Source organism: Salvelinus alpinus, chromosome 4 (genome assembly GCF_045679555.1).
Source record: "Salvelinus alpinus chromosome 4, SLU_Salpinus.1, whole genome shotgun sequence".
NCBI classification, from domain to species: domain Eukaryota; kingdom Metazoa; phylum Chordata; class Actinopteri; order Salmoniformes; family Salmonidae; genus Salvelinus; species Salvelinus alpinus.
The window spans coordinates 73,190,391-73,210,632 of record NC_092089.1 but is presented as its reverse complement, the minus strand read 5'-3'; the positions used below and the strand labels follow the sequence as shown (position 1 = coordinate 73,210,632).

The following is a 20,242-nucleotide window of genomic DNA, read 5'->3' as shown; positions in this document are numbered from 1 at the left end:
GTCACTGTTGGCAACATGCCATCAGACCATGTGGACCAGGTTTTGGCCATCCTCCTTCCACAGACATGTTCTGACATGCTTGCATCCACTTTGGGGGAGGGATAAAGGAAACAGCATGCCACCTGGTGGATGATTGTGTTGGTGTTTATAAAAAATCTAAAACTGCCATCCAACGTGCTGTTCCCTTCCCTGAACATTGTTTTCCACCCCCACACAGCCCAAGTCTATTTGTTTGCATGTCAAACACAAACTAAATTTGAAATAACTGATATTTGCCCCATGAATATTTCTGCACAAGCATGTGTGCAAAGGCTTTAAGATACCTGAAGCAGACCAGATCCTGAGCAGTATAAACCTGTGATATAGGTCTGCCACTCCAATCTCATGAGCAGCAAACCCGAGCAGCCTGCTCTGCCCATCTCCCAGCCACAGAGACAGAATTGAGCGGTCCTGTTTGGCGTGGTGGTAGGTGAAGCCATGAGCAGAGGCAGCTGCGGCCCAACGGCTGAAAGAGATAGGCACATGAAGCCATACTGCCACCCGGCAAAGGAGAAAGGCTCACTAACAGGGATGTAAACAAATTTGTGCACAACATTTCCGAGAAATACGATTTTTGTGCATATGTAAAAAACGCCACCCATGCCCAGTCATGTGGAATCCGTAGATTAGGGCCTAATACATTTATTTCAATTGACTGATTCCATTATATGAACTGTAACTCAGTAAAATCGTTGAAATTATTGCATTTATATTTTTGTTCAGTATGTATTCGTTTTTCACCACTGGTGAGCGTGGCCAAAGATCTATATTTTCATGTCACCCAATATATAGCGGATGGTTTGAGTAAAAACAAATATATATACTGAGTATAGAAACATTAATAACACCTCTTTCCATGACAGACTGACCAGGTGTTCTTAATGTTTTGTACACTCAGTGTGTGTATGTTTGACACCCAGGTCTACCTACCTCGTAGTAAATTACTAAATACTCATTCGCTGATATCTGCCGAATATGTGCACTTTCCCAGACAAAACAATTACATTCCTCCCATGCTCGTTCTGTAGTTCTAACCGGCTTGCTGAGCATGTGAATTCTCGACCAACCGTCAATGACCCTATAGTATCCGTAAGGCGAAGCGTTTTATTTGAAAGCGCATTTCTTACTATACGTAGTAGTTTGCAAGTAAGAGTTAACATGTTATAAAAGCCTTTAAATATATTTTCATGAAAAAGCGTCCCTGAAATATTACTTACTCGCGGGTTACATAAATACATAAAGTAAACACTGAAGTTGCATAAATACCGTTATATACTACTTCACATTTATGTGGACATCTTTGCTACATTATGTTGTGTTTTTGTAAGTTGCTAGCAAGTAAAATAATATCATTCAAAGCTATATTATGTTTAAAATATATATATGTATTCTGACGCATCATAATAGAACAACAGAGTAACAAAGCAGAATTACTACGGCATTTACGGTAAAAGAAGCGCGACTGAACTTTAACCAGGACGTTTATCTCAGTTGATTCACCCATGCTGGTGTTAAAGCTTCTGTTTCACATGCACACTGTGATGGATTAAAGACAAAGAAAAACAAAAGCAAAGTTAGGAGAGTCAATGATGGTGACAACTCAAGGGAACTGAGAGATGGCTCTAGTGATTTAAATAGCTTACAAAGCTCGGGGCACGAGGCAGCAATCGCAACAACAACTAATTTACAGGTATTGACTCAGTTGAGAAAAGTAGCTAGTTAACTAGTTATGTTGCTCTTAAATAATATCATGCCTGAATAGAATGTACATTTCATGTACCATATATTTTCGTCATTTAGCAGACGCAGTTATCCAGAGCGACTAACAGGAGTAATTCCGGTTTAAGTGCACATCAATAGATGTTTAATCTGCTCGGGGATTCCGGTTACTGGGCCGACGCTCTTTTAACCGCTAGGCTAGGCCCAAAAGATGTCACAAACCTACCAAGAGAGGGCCACCCACCAAAACTGACGGACTAGGCAAGGAGGGCATTAATCAGTTAGGCAACAAAGAGACCAAAGACAACGTGGGGTGGCAGGTAGCCTAGTGGTTAGAGCATTGGGCCAGTAGGTTGCAAGATCGAATCCCCCAGCTGACAAGGTAAACATCTTTCGTTCTGCCCCTGAACAAGTTCCTAGGCCGTCATTGAAAATAAGAATTTGTTCTTAACTGACTTGCCTTGTAAAATAAATATACACACTAATTAACATGGAGGCATGCATTTACCTGCTGATGATGGATGAAAATTGCAATGAGTACATACATTGCCTTGCATGTAACCTCCAGCGGCCCCCAACTCCACAAGAAAGCTCCCCCTGCAGGGATGTGTGGTATGCCAGCGATTTCACTCTTGACAAAACGTTATCTTTTGCAGTTTAGAAAGTCCTAACATTCTATTTAAACATTTGTGTACAGCAGATTATAAACTTCCCAAAATATTCAGGACATCAGCAGGGCTGAGTGTAAAAGCAGGATGACCAGTCCTATTGTCGAGCCATACTGGGCAACAGGAGGTATGTCAACAATGTTTATCAACATAATGGAATATTGTATATGTGCATGTGCTTATTGACAATGAATTGCACTGTGGGGAGACAATATCAACAATTGACACAGACACAGTTGATATGGTGAATAATATTAGACTGACACAAAGGCTGTCAGTTTATTTCCAGGCCAAGTTTCTATGCTGTGTTTGTTTTTTCAAGGTGTGTCTGGCCGGCATCATCTTTCCCCGGGAGTAAAGTGGGCCTACAGAAAAGTACTCAGAACAGCCTGAAAGTGAAGCCTGGGGATGGAGTGACTCTTCACCACCTGATAGGGCCTGTGTTACAGGCAGAAGATGTGCATCTCTCCACCAGGTAAAGTAGTAGGTTTAAAGGCGTCTGCATGCCTCCTATCCAAAACAATTCAGAACAGTTTGTGCATATATTATGATGACGTTTTTGTTCGTTTTGGTCTTTGGCAAGGTTTTTTTTGTGTGCTCGTGCACCCAAAAAATTCTTGAGGCAACCTTAATTTCTGTACCCAAAGTTTATGCCCCTTCCTTGGTCGTAGGTCAACAGTACAGATTCTTCAATTAAGTGTTTGTTGTCATTCAACAAAAGACGACTCACTTTCATGTACATTTTTTCACTTGAGAAATACTGCACCAAATATTGTATAGTTTGAGGAAGTACTCTGGCTACGGCATCTTAAGATGGACAAACAGTACTATTGCTGCTTTTTCAAGTGAAGGTATTTTAAGGGAGTATTCGAAGAACACTCGTTTGGAGTTTAGCCGAGTTTGGCTAGGTGCCAGCCAAACTGAAGCATTGGAAGCCTTAAGACTAACCTCACTTTACTTGTACAGCCATACGCCATAAAATGTTTTATACTTATAGATAAATGTCGCCATCTGCTGGTGAGACACCTGCAACAACAGTTTGACAGTCAATTGAGTGATGACTCAGAAATGCCATCACGGTTATGTTAATTGCATGATGAATGGTAAATGCAGTCAGAAGGATGATGCGTTCCATTTGGAAGAATGCAGTAACTTCTTTCTCCGGGTGAGAGAGTTTATTTTTCGTGGGACTACATAACAGGGGATATGTTATTATTTTTTCAATTTAACTAGGCAAGTCAGTTAAGAACAAATTCTTATTTACAATGACCTCCTACCGGGGAACAATGGGTTAACTGCCTTGTTTAGGATTGGAACGACATATTTTTACCTTGTCAGCTCTGGGATTTGATCCAGCAACCTTTTGGTCTAACCACTAGGCTACCAGCCGCGCCAAATATGTAATGTAACACTTTGCATTACATTACCATACACTCATATTTCAGATGGAAAGATCCCACTCTCTGGAAACTTACTCTCCCTGATGTATTTTGGCGGAGCGTGTAGTCTGCGGGTGACGGGGGTCGACGGCCTCTCCCTGGAGACCCCTGCCTACCCCGGGACTGGAGCCTGATACAGAGGAGGCCTCTGACGAGCTCAGCGCTGGGCTCCACCTCCGCCCTGGGCTCCACCTCCGCCCTGGGCTCCACCTCCGCCCAGGGCTCCACCTCCATGGACCTGAGGTGCAGGCCAGGGATCCGGGGCAGCCTGGTCCTGCATCCAGTACCCCTTGCAGGCCCGCCTGTGTGCCATGTGTCCCTCCAACTCTCCCCGGCAACCCCCAGACTCCCGCTGAGTCTGAACAGGGCAGTCTCAGTCTAGAGGTGGAGAATAAGGTGAAGTTCAGAGACGGGCACAAAGGTTGCTCAAGAGGAGGAGGATACGGCAGCCCTGAGATCAAAAGTCATATACAGTATGATCCCGAGAGAGACTTCTCCAACTACGGTACACAAATATATGGTTTTCCTTTGAATTGGAAAATTCTTCATCACAAACAATATGCTATATCTCAAAACTGAACTTTGATTTTATGCATTTGATTCCATTTTTGTGCTTATGTGATGTTGATTATGTTATTGTTGCGTACAGGAATCACACCTCCTAGGGGGGTTCTCCTTTATGGCCCCCCGGAAACAGGAAAGACTATGATTGGATGAGCCATAGCCAATGAGGTCGGGGCACATATGACCGTAATAAATCATGAGCAAGTATGGTCATATTATTGCTACCTAATGAAATGTGGTTGGGTACCAAGTACAAGATCATGTATTGAGGGTTAGTGATGCTCGTACATCCATATCAAGTGACCTTCGTTTATTTTGTTATCATGTTCGACCTGTCTTTACAGATTTTATGGTGAAACAGAGGTCAGATTGAGGCAGATATTCACAGGAGCCTCTCAAAGGTAAATATTGAGAGAAAAAATACATATCAGCCTTAGAAATGCAGACTGACATCCAAAATATCCCCCTCTCTCCTGGACATCCTTCAGACATTCTCCCTCTGTCTGCTGAGTGTCTGCTGAATCTTGATTTTTGTTCTGTCAGCGAATCAGTCTAATGAGAAAAAGAGAGCGCAGGCCCACGATCAGAGATGGCTCGACAGCCGCCCTCCGCCCCTTTAGAGAACACAGGGAGCCTGGGAAACCCATCACCGCTGGTCGCCATGATGTGCCAAATTGGCATCACGTTATGGCCAAGTATATCTTCATCTCTCCCTCCTGCTATCTGTTTTCCATACCGATGCTAAGGCTTGTTGTATAATCCAAGGTCACCAACCACCAAGGGCCTGCTGCTGTGGAATGTGGCGAAAGCACTTCCTGCTCCCAGAATTCTTCTCTCCACTCTCACTGTAATTTATTTGTGTTTTGGTCCCTCTGCTGGGCCTGTGGCATAGGGGGAGGTGGAAATAGCATTATTTCTCAGCCGGACCACCTATTTTAGAACATAGTACAAGGAGCTCTGTTATACTATTAATATTGTATTGCCAGATAATGCCTGATAGTGTCAGAAGATGTAAACCAGTAATTTATTAAGCCTTCAGACACATTTATGGTCTGGAAATGTCCTTTATGTTTGAGCTTTTAGTGTCGGGGTCATTGGTTAGGGCTAAGATTATTGATTAATAATTTATTACAACTACATTCTCAAATTCAAGCACAGTCATACTAACTTAAAAGCATACTTGCTTCATCCTACTGTTCCAATTGCTCTCTTACATTCAAACCCCTCATTTATTGATTTAACGCCTGTTTTACCAGGGAAGTTGACAAAGTTGAATGCACATTCTCATACCACTGTAACATTCCTAACTGTCCTGGTTTGTCTCTTCCTCCAGGAGGGCCACTCAGGCCAGCTGCTGGTCCTAGGGGCCACCAACTGGCCCCACGCCCTGGACCCAGCTCTCTAAATCAAATTTTATTTGTCACATGCGCCGAATACAACAGGTGTAGACCTTAACATGAAATGCTTACTTACAATCCCTTAACCAACAGTGCAGTTCAAGAAAGAGTTAAGAAAATATTTGCTAAGTAAACTAAAGTAAAAAATAATTAAAAGTATCACAATAAAATGACAATAATGAGGTTATATCCAGGGGGTACCGGTGCCAAGTCAATGTGTGGGGGTACAGGTTAGTCGAGGTAATTTGTACATGTAGGTATGAGTAAAGTGACTATGCATAGATAATAGACAGCGCGTAGCAGCAGTGAAAAAACAAATGGAAGGGAGGGGGGCATTGTAAATAGTTTGGGTGGACATTTAGTTCAGGTATGCTGTTGATTACTTGTTTAGCAGTCTTATGGCTTGGGGGTAGAAGCTGTTAAGGAGCCTTTTGGTCCTAGACTTGGCGCTCCAGTACCGCTTGCTGCTCTGGTACCGATTGCTGACCTTCCTCTGACACCGCCTACTATAAAGGTCCTGGATGGCAAGAACCTTGGCCCCAGTGATGTACTGGGCCGTACGCACTACCCTCTATAGCGCCTTACGGTCAGATGCCGAGCAGTTTCCATGCCAGGCGGTGATGCAACCGGTCAGGATGCTCTCGATGGTGCAGCTGTAGAACTTTTTGAGGATTTGGGGACCCATGCCAAATCTTTTCAGTCTCTTGACGGGGGAAAAGGGGTTGTGCCCTCTTAACAATTGTCTTGGTGTGTTTGGACCATGATAGTTCGTTGGTGATGTGGACACCAAGGAACTTGAAACTCTCGACCCGCTCCACTTCAGCCCCGACAATGTTAATGGGGGCCTGTTCAGCCCTCCTTTTCCTATAGTCCACGATCAGCTCATTTGTCTTGCTCACATTGAGATAGAGGTTGCTGTCCTGGCACCACACTGCCAGGTCTGATCGTTGGCGGTGATCACGCATACCACTGTTGTGTCGTCAGAAAACGTAATGATGGTGTTGGAGTCGTGTTTGGCCATGCAGTCGTGGGTGACCAGGGAGTACAGGAGGGGACTAAGCACGCGCTTCTGAGGGGCCTCAGTGTTGAGGATCAGCGTGGCAGATGTGTTGTTGCCTACCCTTACCACCTGGGGGTGGCCCGTCAGGAAGTTCAGGATCCAGTCCCAGGGTCCTGATCTTTCACGTGATAAAAATAAAGAAAAACCCTTGAATTTTTTTAACTAGGCAAGTCATTTAAGAACAAATTCTTATTTTCAATGACGGCCTAGGAACTGCCTGTTCAGGTGCAGAACGACAGATTTGTACCATGTCAGCTCGGGGATTTGAACTTGCAACCTTTCGGTTACTAGTCCAACGCTCTAACCACTAGTCTACCCTGCCACCCCATGAATGTGTCCAAACCTTTGACTCTTACTGTATATGAAAAAGCCATGTTTCTCACCACTCCATATTGTGGTTTATTTAGAGCTGGATTACTGCGAGGCCTACAAGACAGAGTGTCTCACCACACCAACCCTCTGAGACTCCTGACTTAAGGAAGTGTGCTTGTACTTTGGCTTGTGGATCCCATTGAGAAAAACCTTCTTTAAAGTAAAACCCATACCATTTACTTGTTGTGAAATTCCTCATGGCCCATACAGCCTTAACCCTGCAACCCAATCCCCCTAACCGGGAAAACAGTGTCAGGAAACCAGGATGTTGGGGTTTTTCTGTGGTGGTCAGTTGTGTGTGTGTGTGTGTGCGAGACGCTGAGAGCCTCCTGGGTGGTCCCGGGGATATGGCATATTGCATTTCCAGAGGAGGCTACTACCTCGGCTCGCAGAAGCGCTCTGGCAAAGAGCGTGATTTACCGTCTGTAGAGGCCAGACGTGACTGGCAGTGTTTTCAGAGAAAACCCCTGGAGGGAAGAGATCCCCCGCCCTCTGTCCGATCCCGAAACACAACGCACAAGACAAACACAGAACCTCACGTGCGCCACAGGAAAAATGACCAGTCTCCAGAGAAGATTGGAGCACTTTGCCGTGTCGGACCATGTCATGGCTCAGTTAATAGCTCCATACGTACCAGTAATGCTATTTCATACAATTGGTCAAATGAACCCATCACAACCCACTCTGATTACCCCTCTTCTGTCCTATAAAAAGGGTTAACACTACTGTATTGTACTAAGGGGGGGACAACTGTAGGATGTTTGTGTGTTTCAGCACGTACAATGTAATAACAACATCATGGAGATGGCCATACACAACCTTGTCGTCTTTGTTGAGTTGAGGGACAGACCCCTAGCAGACCCTGTCCATCCATCACCATGTTGATGTGTTTTTTCCTCTGCTGCCGTCATGAAAACATCTCAAGGAACCCCAGTTGTTTCCCCCAATTCCCTGTCCTCTTCTGGTAACAATGACCTGCAAGGGGGAACGTGCCTCGCTGCAGCCCCTCTTCCTGTAAAGATGGGGGGAGCAGCGAGGGTGTCACACACACGACCGGACCCCCCCCCACACACACATCCAGTACAATGGTGCCCTGCCAGACCCGGCTGCATAAGGCTATTTGTAGCTTCTCCTCTTCAGCTCACTCTCCCTCTCTGTCTCGCTCTCTCAACTCACTCACCCAGGACCTCTGCCTTGCTACCCCACTTGTCTGCTCTCCTGAAGCGTCTTAGGCTGTGTAATATCTCAGTACAGTGATGTCGTAGAATACAAGTGGTATTGGAAGTCAACACAAGCTGTTATGCACCATATTCACTGTGAGACTATGCTAGATTGCAGGATAGGTCAGCCTTCAATTGCAGCCTATGAGTAGAATTCATTAGACCAAGTATATTCTGACTTACTCAATAGAAACCTCTAGTGGAGAACATTAGAACATAATACTTAGTTGAAGTGCTTGGAAGTCTTAGTGCAGTGTTCCCCAAGGGCCAAATTTTGCCCGCAGTTGAATGGTCAGACATGAAAGACTGTAAAAACACCAGCAAATCAGCTCCAAGTGATTTTAATTTTGGAAATCTGCTCCAAAGAGAGATGTGATCGTATACAAATGTAAGCAAGGATTAAAATGATTGTTTCAGTCAAATATTATGTCTGTTTGGTTTCTGGCAGTCCATTTTTCAGTCAACAAATTATTTCTAATTATGTTCTGTCCCCCTGAACATCCCCTCAAAAAGGGCTGAATCTAGTTGATGGGCGACGTGTCTTAGGGAGTAGTTACAATATTCCTAAAGTCCTCTCTCTGTCTTGGGCCGTAATTACATTTCACAATTAATAACATATAAATGGAGAAATCATTGATGGTGAAGAGTTAGTTACAGTGGGGAGAACAAGTATTTGATACACTGACAATTTTGCAGGTTTTCCTACTTACAAAGCATGTAGAGGTCTGTAATTTTTATCATAGGTACACTTCAACTGTGAGAGAAGGAATCTAAAACAAAAATCCAGAAAATCACATTGTATGATTTTTAAGTAATTAATTTGCATTTTATTGCATGACATAAGTATTTGATACATCAGAAAAGCAGAACTGAATATTTGGTACAGAAACCTTAGTTTGCAATTACAGAGATCATACGTTTCCTGTAGTTCTTGACCAGGTTTGCACACACTGCAGCAGGGATTTTGGCCCACTCCTCCATACAGACCTTCTCCAGATCCTTCAGGTTTCGGGGCTGTCGCTGGGCAATACCGACTTTCGGCTCCCTCCAAAGATTTTCTATTGGGTTCAGGTCTGGAGACTGGCTAGGCCACTCCAGGACCTTGAGATGCTTCTTACGGAGCCACTCCTTAGTTGCCCTGGCTGTGTGTTTCGGGTCGTTGTCATGCTGGAAGACCCAGCCACGACCCATCTTCAATGCTCTTACTGAGGGAAGGAGGTTGTTGGTCAAGATCTCGCGATACATGGCCCCATCCATCCTCCCCTCAATACGGTGCAGTCGTCCTGTCCCCTTTGCAGAAAAGCATCCCCAAAGAATGATGTTTCCACCTCCATGCTTCACGGTTGGGATGGTGTTCTTGGGGTTGTACTCATCCTTCTATTCCTCCAAACACGGCGAGTGGAGTTTAGAGCAAAAAGCTCTATTTTTGTCTCATCAGACCACATGACCTTCTCCCATTCCTCCTCTGGATCATCCAGATGGTCATTGGCAAACTTCAGACGGGCCTGGACATGCGCTGGCTTGAGCAGGGGGACCTTGCGTGCGCTGCAGGATTTTAATCCATGACGGCGTAGTGTGTTACTAATGGTTTTCTTTGAGACTGTGGTCCCAGCTCTCTTCAGGTCATTGACCAGGTCCTGCCGTGTAGTTCTGGGCTGATCCCTCACATTCCTCATGATCATTGATGCCCCACGAGGTGAGATCTTGCATGGAGCCCCAGACCGAGGGTGATTGACCGTCATCTTGAACTTCTTCCATTTTCTAATAATTGTGCCAACAGTTGTTGCCTTCTCACCAAGCTGCTTGGCTATTGTCCTGTAGCCCATCCCAGCCTTGTACAGGTCTACAATTTATCCCTGATGTCCTTACACAGCTCTCTGGTCTTGGCCATTGTGGAGAGGTTGGAGTCTGTTTGATTGAGTGTGTGGACAGGTGTCTTTTATACAGGTAACGAGTTCAAACAGGTGCAGTTAATACAGGTAATGAGTGGAGAACAGGAGGGCTTCTTAAAGAAAAACTAACAGGTCTGTGAGAGCCGGAATTCTTACTGGTTGGTAGGTGATCAAATACTTATGTCATGCAATAAAATGCAAATTAATTACTTAAAAATCATACAATGTGATTTTCTGGATTTTTGTTTTAGATTCCGTCTCTCACAGTTGAAGTGTACCTATGATAAAAATGACAGACCTCTACATGCTTTGTAAGTAGGAAAACCTGCAAAATCGGCAGTGTATCAAATACTTGTTCTCCCCACTGTATATAAACCTCATGAAGAACAATTGAAAGGTGGCCTATTGTAGGCCTATTGATTTGAACAGACGTTTTGGTAAATCAATCTCTATTGTAGCCATCCATGATTATCCCTAGGTGGTTTTCCACTGTTTTGAGTGGAGATCAGTCAGCTTTCCTATCATGCTGTCTCTCCCAGGGTTTTGGGCGTCTTTGTTGTCGTTGTGTTGGTGAACTGATCCTAGTTGTGGCAGATGAGTCATTTCTTCAGTCTAAACAGTGTCATTTGTTGTGTGCCACATCTGGACCCACTACAAAGCCTTCTAAACAGGGAACCCCTTTAGTAGGGGAATAGGAGCAATGTACTGTGCTTAGACTATTGGTTGTTAAGTATAACTTTTTTACATTTTTAAATACACATTGCCATGTTTAAACTATATGCTTTTGTTTGTCCAAAAAGTACTTGAATTACATTTTGTGTTAGGGTTCATGTATGCCTAGCTAGCTTAGTTGATATATAGATTTGTTGTGCTACAGGTATTGTTTTTTAACTCTAGGCCTTCAGATCGAGACGTTGGAATTTATTGTTTGAAGAGTATTCATTGTAACCAGACAGTGACCTTGCTGAGGAGTTCTGGAAATCCGTTTTTGGAATGGCGATTACTTTATTGCGTAGGTATGAGGGGGGGAAAAATGGCAGGGAGAAATGAGGTGAGTATTGTGTTTGACATAACTTTTGCGGCAAAGACATGAATGAGACAAACAGTGGTAAATGCTAGATGTGTGTTTACAGAGGCAGCCTTCCATATAAAGCCCTTTTCCTGACTCCCCTGTCCTTTTAAAGACACTTTTGGAATTTTAAGACATGCTACATGAATATTGCCGGGTCAGTATGTGAAGTTTATTTTGGGGCTCTGTTTATAAAATCCGGAAATGTTCGCCATGTACTCTTTAACCTTGGTCCTTACCTTCGCCTAATGGCAGCATTCTTGCTCGCTCGCTCTCGCTCTTTTTTCAAGGGGGCTTTATTGGCATGGGAAACATATGTTAACATTGCCAAAACAAGTGAAGTAGATAATATACAAAAGTGAAATAAACAATAAAAATGAACAGTAAACATTACTCACAGAAGTTCCAAAATAATAAAGACATTACAAATCTCTTTATGTGTGTATATATACAGTGTTGTAACGATGTGCAAATGGTTAAAGTACAAAAGGGAAAATAAGTAAACATAAATATGGGTTGTATTTACAATGGTGTTTGTTCTTCACTGGTTGCCCTTTTCTTGTGGCAACAGGTCACAAATATTGCTGCTGTGATGGTAAACTGTGGTATTTCACCCAGCAGATATGGGAGTTTATCAAAATCGGGTTTGTTTTCTAATTCTTTGGGGATCTGTGTAATCTAAGGGAAATATGTGTCTCTATTATGGTCATACATTGGGCAGGTGGTTAGGAAGTGCAGCTCAGCTTCCACCTCATTTTGTGGGCAGTGTGAACATAGCCTGTCTTCTCTTGAGAGCCAGGTCTGCCTACAGTGGCCTTTCTCAATAGTAAGGCTATGCTTACTGAGTCTGTACATAGTCAAAGCTTTCCTTAAGTTTGGGTCAGTCACAGTGGTCAGGTATTCTGCCACTGTACTCTCTGTTTAGGGCCAAATAGCATTCTAGTTTGCTCTGTTTTTTGTTAATTACTGGACACGTTGAAAATAATTATCTATTTGTTTTCTCATGATTTGGTTGGGTCTAATTGTGTTGCTGTCCTGGGGCTCTGTGGGTTGTGTTTGTGAACAGAGCCCCAGGACCAGCTTGCTTAGGGGACTCTTTTCCAGGTTCTTCTCTCTGTAGGTTATGGCTTTATTATGGAAGGTTTTGGAATCGCCTCCTTTTAGGTGGTTGTAGAATTTAACGTCTCTTTTCTGGATTTTGATAAATAGCCGGGTCTCAGCCTAATTCTGTTCTGCATGCATTATTTGGTGTACTACGTTGTACACGGAGGATATTTTTTCAGAATTCTGCATGTAGTCTCAATTTGGTGTTTGTCCCATTTTGTGAATTCTTGGTTGGTGAGCGGACCCCAGACCTCACAACCATAAAGGACAATGGGTTCTATAATTGATTCAAGTATTTTTAGCCAGATCCTAATTGCCATGTTGAATTTTATGTTCCCTTTGATGGGATAGAATGCCCTTCTTGCCTTGTCTCTCAGATCGTTCACAGCTTTGTGGAAGTTACCTGTGGCGCTGATGTTTAGGCCAAGGCATGTATGGTTTTTTGTGTGCTCTAGGGCAACAGTGTCTAGATGGAATTTGTATTTGTGGTACTGGCAACTGGACCTTTTTTGGAACATCATTTTTTTGGTCCTACTGAGATTTACCGTCAAGACCCAGGTCTGGCAGAATCTGTGCAGAATATCGAGGTGCTGCTGTAGGCCCTCCTTGGTTGGTGACAAGCACCAGATCACCAGCAAACAGTAGACATTTGACTTCAGATTCTAGTAGGGTGAGGCCGGGTGCTGCAGACTTTTCTAGTGCCCTCGCCAATTCGTTGATGTATATGTTGAAGAAGGTGGGGCTTAAGCTGCATCCCTGTCTCACCCCACGGCCCTGTGGGAAGAAATCATCTGTGTTTTTTGCCTATTTTAACTGCACACTTGTTGTTTGTGTACATGGATTTTATAATGTCGTATGTTTTTCCCCCAACACCACTTTCCATCAATTTGTATAGCAGACCCTCATGCCAAATTGAGTCGAAGGCTTTTTTGAAATCAACAAAGCATGAGAAGACTTTGCCTTTGTTTTGGTTTGTTTGTTTGTTTGTCATTTTCATTCATCCTAGTCGGATCCAAGATGGCGTAGCAGTCGGACGTGTGTTTGTATTGTCCTGTAGCGTGTAAATAGTAAATAGTCTTCGTATTTTTCGTATACATTTCGTATATATTTTAATTTCACTTTCCATCTAGGAACTGAATATACATTCCTACATTCCGCCTCACCCAATGTGGTACGGACCTGCTATTTTTTTATACTTTAGAACCGTAACCCCAAGCAGAAGCTAGCCAGATAACTAGCTACTAGCTAGTAGTCAGTTAGCCACTGCTGCGGTCTTCACCCTCAACTCGGACACAGCCAGCTTCAATACCGGGCCAATACCTGCCAGTCTGCAAGCGCGATATCAACCCAGAGCATATAGGACTGCTTTTTCTCTACCACATCACCGGATTCCTGACGCAAGCTCTGGACAATTACACCGTATCATCACAGCTAGCTAGCTGCAACCGAGTGGCTACTACTGGCTAACACCTCTGTCCCGAAGCAAGCACCAGTTAGCCTTGAGCTAGCCTCGAGCTAGGCCCATCTGCCGGCTAGCTGCAAGCGCGATATCAACCCAGAGCATATAGGACTGCTTTCTCTCTACCACATCACCGGATTCCTGACGCAAGCTCTGGACAATTACACCGTATCATCACAGCTAGCTAGCTGCAACCGAGTGGCTACTACTGGCTAACACCACTGTCCCGAAGCAAGCACCAGTTAGCCTTGAGCTAGCCTCGAGCTAGGCCCATCTGCCGGCTAGCTGCAAGCGCGATATCAACCCAGAGCATATAGGACTGCTTTTTCTCTACCACATCACCGGATTCCTGACGCAAGCTCTGGACAATTACACCGTATCATCACAGCTAGCTAGCTGCAACCGAGTGGCTACTACTGGCTAACACCTCTGTCCCGAAGCAAGCACCAGTTAGCCTTGAGCTAGCCTCGAGCTAGGCCCATCTGCCGGCTAGCTGAAGAGCTAGCGCCACTGCCACTGCCACGAAGCTAGCACCAGTTAGCAAACACAATTCTACAATTCACAACCTCTCTTTCGCCATCGCCATCTGGCTTGGATTCTCTGTCGACACAACCACGTCTGAGCAGACCCCCTCCGTCTGAGCAGACCACCCCCCGGGCTACTAACTTTATACGCCGCGTGCTAGCTTAGTGGAGGCCTCCTCTGCTCCATCTACGGCTGCCCCCTGGACACTATGATCACTTGGCTACATAGCTGATGCATGCTTGACTGTCCATTAATTCACGGTACTCCATTCTGTTTATTTGTGTTTTACCTGTCGGCTCTGTGCTTTAACTCAGGATCTGTGTGTAGTTAATCCGACCCTCTCTGCCTAGTCGTCGCCATTTTTACCTGTTGTTGCTGTGTTAGACTAACACCCTGTTATTGCTGCTGTTATCTTACCTGTTGTTTTAGCTAGCTCTCCCAATCAAGACCTGCAATCACTTTATGCCTTATTGTATGTCTCTCTCAAATATCAATATGCCTTGCATACTGTTGTTCAGGCTAGTTTTCATTATCATTGTTTTGGTTTGCAATGGACCCTGTAGTTCCACTCTCCGTACCTCTGATACCCCCTTTGTCCCACCCCCCACACATGCGGTGACCTCACCCATTGAGACCAGCATGTCCAGAGATACAACCTCTCTTATCATCACCCAGTGCCTGGGCTTGCCTCCGCTGTACCCGCGCCCCTCCATACCCCTGTCTGCACATTATGCCCAGAATCTATTCTACCACGCCCATAAATCTGCTCCTTTTATTCTTTGTCCCCAACGCTCTAGGCGACCAGTTTTGATAGCCTTTAGCCGCACCCTCATCCTACTACTCCTCTGTTCCTCGGGTGATGTGGAGGTAAACCCAGGCCCTGCATGTCCCCAGTCACCCTCATTTGTTGACTTCTGCGATCGAAAAAGCCTTGGCCTCATGCATGTCAACATCAGAAGCCTCCTCCCTAAGTTTGCCTTACTCACCGCTTTAGCACACTCTGCCAATCCTGATGTCCTTGCCGTGTCCGAATCCTGGCTTAGGAAGGCCACCAAAAATTCTGAGATTTCCATACCCAACTATAACACTTTCCGTCAAGATAGAACTGCCAAAGGGGGAGGAGTTGCAATCTACTGCAGAGATAGCCTGCAAAGTTCTGTCATACTTTCCAGGTCTATGCCCAAACAGTTCGAACTTCTAATTTTAAAAATTAATCTCTCCAGAAATAAGTCTCTCACTGTTGCCGCCTGCTACCGACCCCCCTCAGCTCCCAGCTGTGCCCTGGACACCATCTGTGAATTGATCGCTCCCCATCTAGCTTCAGAGTTTGTTCTGTTAGGTGACCTAAACTGGGATATGCTTAACACCCCGGCAGTCCTACAATCCAAGCTTGATGCCCTCAATCTCACACAAATCATCAAGGAACCCACCAGGTACAACCCTAAATCCGTAAACATGGGCACCCTAATAGACATTATCCTGACCAACCTGCCCTCCAAATACACCTCTGCTGTCTTCAATCAAGATCTCAGCGATCACTGCCTCATTGCCTGTATCCGCCACGGGTCCGCGGTCAAACGACCACCCCTCATCACTGTCAAACGCTCCCTAAAACACTTCTGCGAGCAGGCCTTTCTAATCGACCTGGCCCGGGTACCCTGGAAGGATATTGACCTCATCCCGTCAGTTGAGGATGCCTGGTCATTCTTTAAATGTTACTTCCTCACCATATTAGACAAGCATGCTCCGTTCAAAAAATGCAGAACCAAGAACAGATATAGCCCTTGGTTCACTCCAGACCTGACTGCCCTCGACCAGCACAAAAACATCCTGTGGCGAACTGCAATAGCATCGAAGAGCCCCCGCGATATGCAACTGTTCAGGGAAGTCAGGAACCAATACACGCAGTCAGTCAGGAAAGCAAAGGCCAGCTTTTTCAAGCAGAAATTCGCATCCTGTAGCTCTAACTCCAAAAAGTTCTGGGATACTGTAAAGTCCATGGAGAACAAGAGCACCTCCTCCCAGCTGCCCACTGCACTGAGGCTAGGTAACACGGTCACCACCGATAAATCCGTGATAATCGAAGACTTCAACAAGCATTTCTCAATGGCTGGCCATGCCTTCCTCCTGGCGACTCCAACCTTGGCCAACAGCCCCGCCCCCCCCGCTGCTACTCGCCCAAGCCTCCCCAGCTTCTCCTTTACCCAAATCCAGATAGCAGATGTTCTGAAAGAGCTGGAAAACCTGGACCCATACAAATCAGCTGGGCTTGACAATCTGGACCCCCTATTTCTGAAACTGTCCGCCGCCATTGTCGCACCCCCTATTACCAGCCTGTTCAACCTCTCCTTCGTATCATCTGAGATCCCCAAGGATTGGAAAGCTGCCGCGGTCATCCCCCTCTTCAAAGGGGGAGACACCCTGGACCCAAACTGTTACAGACCTATATCCATCCTGCCCTGCCTATCTAAGGTCTTCGAAAGCCAAGTCAACAAACAGATCACTGACCATCTCGAATCCCACCGTACCTTCTCCGCTGTGCAATCCGGTTTCCGAGCCGGTCACGGGTGCACCTCAGCCACGCTCAAGGTACTAAACGACATCATAACCGCCATCGATAAAAGACATTACTGTGCAGCCGTCTTCATCGACCTGGCCAAGGCTTTCGACTCTGTCAATCACCATATTCTTATCGGCAGACTCAGTAGCCTCGGTTTTTCTAATGACTGCCTTGCCTGGTTCACCAACTACTTTGCAGACAGAGTTCAGTGTGTCAAATCGGAGGGCATGTTGTCCGGTCCTCTGGCAGTCTCTATGGGGGTACCACAGGGTTCAATTCTCGGGCCGACTCTTTTCTCTGTATACATCAATGATGTTGCTCTTGCTGCGGGCGATTCCCTGATCCACCTCTACGCAGACGACACCATTCTATATACTTCCGGCCCTTCCTTGGACACTGTGCTATCTAACCTCCAAACGAGCTTCAATGCCATACAACACTCCTTCCGTGGCCTCCAACTGCTCTTAAACGCTAGTAAAACCAAATGCATGCTTTTCAACCGTTCGCTGCCTGCACCCGCACGCCCGACTAGCATCACCACCCTGGACGGTTCCGACCTAGAATATGTGGACATCTATAAGTACCTAGGTGTCTGGCTAGACTGCAAACTCTCCTTCCAGACTCATATCAAACATCTCCAATCCAAAATCAAATCAAGAATCGGCTTTCTATTCCGCAACAAAGCCTCCTTCACTCACGCCGCTAAACTTACCCTAGTAAAACTGACTATCCTACCGATCCTCGACTTCGGCGATGTCATCTACAAAATAGCTTCCAACACTCTACTCAGCAAACTGGATGCAGTTTATCACAGTGCCATTCGTTTTGTTACTAAAGCACCTTATACGACCCACCACTGCGACCTGTATGCCCTAGTCGCTGGCCCTCGCTACATGTTCGTCGTCAGACCCACTGGCTCCAGGTCATCTACAAGGCTATGCTAGGTAAAGTGCCGCCTTATCTCAGTTCACTGGTCACGATGGCTACACCCACCCGCAGCACGCGCTCCAGCAGGTGTATCTCACTGATCATCCCTAAAGCTAAAACCTCATTTGGACGCCTTTCCTTCCAGTTCTCTGCTGCCTGCGACTGGAACGAATTGCAAAAATCTCTGAAGTTGGAGACTTTTATCTCCCTCAACAACTTTAAAAATCTGCTATCCGAGCAGCTAACCGATCGCTGCAGCTGTACATAGTCCATCTGTAAACTACCCACCCAATTTACCTACCTCACCTCCCATACTGCTTTTATTTATTTACTTTTCTGCTCTTTTGCACACCAGTATCTCTTCTTGCACATGTTCATCTGATGATTTATCACTCCAGTGTTAATCTGCTAAATTGTAATTATTCGATTTATTGCCTACCTCATGCCTTTTGCACACATTGTATATAGATTCTCTTTTTTTCTACCATGTTATTGACTTGTTTATTGTTTACTCCATGTGTAACTCTGTGTTGTCTGTTCACACTGCTATGCTTTATCTTGGCCAGGTCGCAGTTGCAAATGAGAACTTGTTCTCAACTAGCCTACCTGGTTAAATAAAGGTGAAATAATTTAAAAAAAAAAAAATCAGTGCTAAATCCTGCTTATGCCAAATGATGATTCCACCCGAGTCTCGGCCCCGTTTAACATTTTTATGTTTGATTGATGGTAGTAAACTTTCTCTATAGCTTGAGGGACACTGAGTATCTATGTCTCCATGACACCATGTTTCCAGTAGGATTATGATGTCCTGTCCCTTGATGTTTTAAATCATTTCTGGATGTGTTGTTTTATAACCAAAATGTGAAGAGTATAGGCCCTGGATATTCCAAGAGCTGATAGTTAATGATCTCATTTATAATAAGTGATATTCACTGGTTTGAGTAAAGTACATTGAAAAACCTAAATAATATATATATATATATATATATATATATACAGTGGGGCAAAAAAGTATTTAGTCAGCCACCAATTGTGCAAGTTCTCCCACTTAAAAAGATGAGAGAGGCCTGTAATTTTCATCATAGGTACACTTCAACTATGACAGACAAAATGAGAAAAAAAATTCCAGAAAATCACATTGTAGGATTTTTAATGATTTTATTTGCAAATTATGGTGGAAAATAAGTATTTGGTCAATAACAAAAGTTTATCTCAATACTTTGTTATATACCCTTTGTTGGCAATGACAGAGGTCAAACGTTTTCTGTAAGTCTTCACAAGGTTTTCACACACTGTTGCTGGTATTTTGGCCCATTCCTCCATGCAGATCTCCTCTAGAGCAGTGATGTTTTGGGACTGTTGCTGGGCAACACAGTTTTTCAACTCCCTCCAAAGATTTTCTATGGGGTTGAGATCTGGAGACTGGCTAGGCCACTCCAGGACCTTGAAATGCTTTTTACGAAGCCACTCCTTCGTTGCCCGGGCGGTGTGTTTGGGATCATTGTCATGCTGAAAGACCCAGCCACGTTTCATCTTCAATGCCCTTGCTGATGGAAGGAGGTTTTCACTCAAAATCTCACGATACCTGGCCCCATTCATTCTTTCCTTTACACGGATCAGTCGTCCTGGTCCCTTTGCAGAAAAACAGCCCCAAAGCATGATGTTTCCACCCCCATGCTTCACAGTAGGTATGGTGTTCTTTGGATGCAACTCAGCATTCTTTGTCCTCCAAACTCGATGAGTTGAGTTTTTACCAAAAAGTTATATTTTGGTTTCATCTGACATTCTCCCAATGTTCTTCTGGATCATCCAAATGCTCTCTAGCAAACTTCAGACGGGCCTGGACATGTACTGGCTTAAGCAGGGGGACACGTCTGGCACTGCAGGATTTGAGTCCCTGGCGGCGTAGTGTGTTACTGATGGTAGGCTTTGTTACTTTGGTCCCAGCTCTCTGCAGGTCATTCACTAGGTCCCCCCGTGTGGTTCTGGGATTTTTGCTCACCGTTCTTGTGATCATTTTGACCCCACGGGGTGAGATCTTGCGTGGAGCCCCAGATCGAGGGAGATTATCAGTGGTCTTGTATGTCTTCCATTTCCTAATAATTGCTCCCACAGTTGATTTCTTCAAACCAAGCTGCTTACCTATTGCAGATTCAGTCTTCCCAGCCTGGTGCAGGTCTACAATTTTGTTTCTGGTGTCTTTTGACAGCTCTTTGGTCTTGGCCATA

General features: G+C 44.8%; 1 long non-coding RNA gene across 6 annotated transcripts; it reads left to right on the top strand.

The window, feature by feature from the left end:
• The first annotated feature begins 1,492 nt into the window (after positions 1–1,492).
• LOC139574403 (uncharacterized) lies at positions 1,493–9,126 on the top strand. 6 transcript variants are annotated; one of them, XR_011674766.1, is made up of 5 exons: positions 1,493–2,553; positions 2,749–2,901; positions 3,872–4,370; positions 4,515–4,633; positions 4,774–9,126. It is a non-coding gene; the product is annotated as an uncharacterized lncRNA (long non-coding RNA). The 6 variants fall into 6 exon arrangements; XR_011674768.1 differs by having other exon boundaries at positions 1,493–1,729; positions 2,459–2,553; positions 3,872–9,126; XR_011674767.1 differs by having other exon boundaries at positions 1,493–1,729; positions 2,456–2,553; positions 3,872–9,126.
• Positions 9,127–20,242: the final 11,116 nt, after the last annotated feature.